This window comes from Choloepus didactylus, chromosome 19, assembly GCF_015220235.1.
Source record: "Choloepus didactylus isolate mChoDid1 chromosome 19, mChoDid1.pri, whole genome shotgun sequence".
In the NCBI taxonomy this organism is placed as follows: domain Eukaryota; kingdom Metazoa; phylum Chordata; class Mammalia; order Pilosa; family Megalonychidae; genus Choloepus; species Choloepus didactylus.
Genome location: NC_051325.1, coordinates 830,166 through 831,947, shown reverse-complemented (window position 1 = coordinate 831,947; position 1,782 = coordinate 830,166). Strand labels below are relative to the sequence as shown.

The following is a 1,782-nucleotide window of genomic DNA, read 5'->3' as shown; positions in this document are numbered from 1 at the left end:
GAAGCCCCTCACGCGCCCCTCACCAGGCGGTCCGGGGTCTTTGTGACGCGGTGGCGATGGCCACAGACACAAAGGGAAGGCGAGGAGGCGAGCAAGGGGCTAGGCCTGCCCGGACCGCCCGCCTGCCTCGCGACCCCCGCCCTCCGCGCGCGTGCTCGCGCTCGCTCCCAGCCTCTGTCTCCCCCACACGGGTGCGCCCCTCTCGCGCCCGCGCCCCTCACAGGCGCGCGAACCCCTGACTCGGTCCTGAGCGCGGCGGGCCGGGGCCTGGTGGGCGCTGCGGGCGGCCGGGGGGGATGCTGAGCGGCCGCTCCCCGGCCCTGCGGCATCAGCAGCGTTGGCGACGAGGGGCTCCCGGCGCGCGGCTGGATGTCCCGGGCCTGCGCTCCCTCCCCGCGCTTCCTGCCTTCCAGGGGCGCTAGCCATGGCCGCCTTGGCCGCTGAGGCGCAGCTCCCGCTGCCCGTCGCGCCCCCGCTCGCCGTCTGCTGCTACACGTCAGTGCTTCTGCTCTTCGCCTTCTCTCTGCCTGGGACCTGCCGCACCAACCAGCCCCCGGGAGGCGGCGGCGGCGGGGACTGTCCTGGCTGTAAATGCAAGAGCATCAACTGCTCAGAATTAAATGTCAGGGACTCTGATGTAAGAGTTTGATGAATCATCAGGTAAATACGGAGGAGTCTGTAAAGAAGACGGAGGTGGTTTGAATTGCATGCCAATTTCAGTGCCATACAAATTACATTCCCATCTGTGGATCAAATGGGGACACTTATCAAAATGAATGTTTTCTCAGAAGGGCTGGTTGTAAGCAGCAGAAAGAGATAACAGTAGTTAGAAGAGGACCGTGCTACCTTGATAATGGCTCTGGATCTGGAGAAGAAGACGGGTCAGTGACAGAAGTTCACAGAAAACACTCCAAGTGTGGACCTTGCAAATACAAAGCCGAGTGTGATGAAGATGCAGAAAATGTTGGGTGTGTATAATATAGATTGCAGTGGATACAGTTTTAATCCTGTGTGTGCTTCTGATGGGAGCTCCTATAACAACCCCTGTTTTGTGCTGGAAGCATCGTGTATAAAGCAAGAACAAATTGATATATGGCATGTTGGACATTGTACAGGCACAGATGACACTAGTTTGTTCGGGAAGAAAGATGATAGACTACAGTATCGACCAGACGTGAAAGATGCTGGTGATCAAAGAAGATGTTTATATGGGAAACTCCATGCCTTGCCCTGAAAACCTCAATGGTTTCTGCATCCATGGAAAATGTGAATTCACCTATTCAACTCTGAAGGCTTCTTGTAGTTGTTAATAAGGCTACACTGGACAGCACTGTGAAAAGACAGACTTCAGAATTCTCTATGTAGTGCTGAGTAGGCAACTGCTCGCTCATGTTCTTATCACAGCAATTATTGGAGCGGTACAGATTGCCATCATAGTGGCCATTGTCATGTGCATAACCAGGAAATGCCCTAAGAACAACGGAGGATGTTGACAGAAGGAAAACCTAGGTCATTTTACTTCAGACATGTAACTGATGTCTTTTATACATACACTGACCATGTGATGTATATTTATTATGTCTTTTTTTAAAGAATGGAAGTATTTATTTCAGAGGACTTATTTTTGGACATTTTTAGTGCAGTAGTATTGTTGGCTCATATTTAGAAATACTCAGTGACAACAGTTTTGGACTCTAGTAGTTTTTGTTTCATGGTTTTAAATACAGAAATTGATTTCGTGAATTTGTAACACATGGCAATTCTAAAACTTGTCCATTACCC

At 51.4% G+C, this 1,782-nt stretch overlaps 1 pseudogene; it reads left to right on the top strand.

The window, feature by feature from the left end:
• The first annotated feature begins 424 nt into the window (after positions 1-424).
• Positions 425-1,532, top strand: LOC119515965 (annotated as a pseudogene).
• The last annotated feature ends 250 nt before the right edge of the window (positions 1,533-1,782 follow it).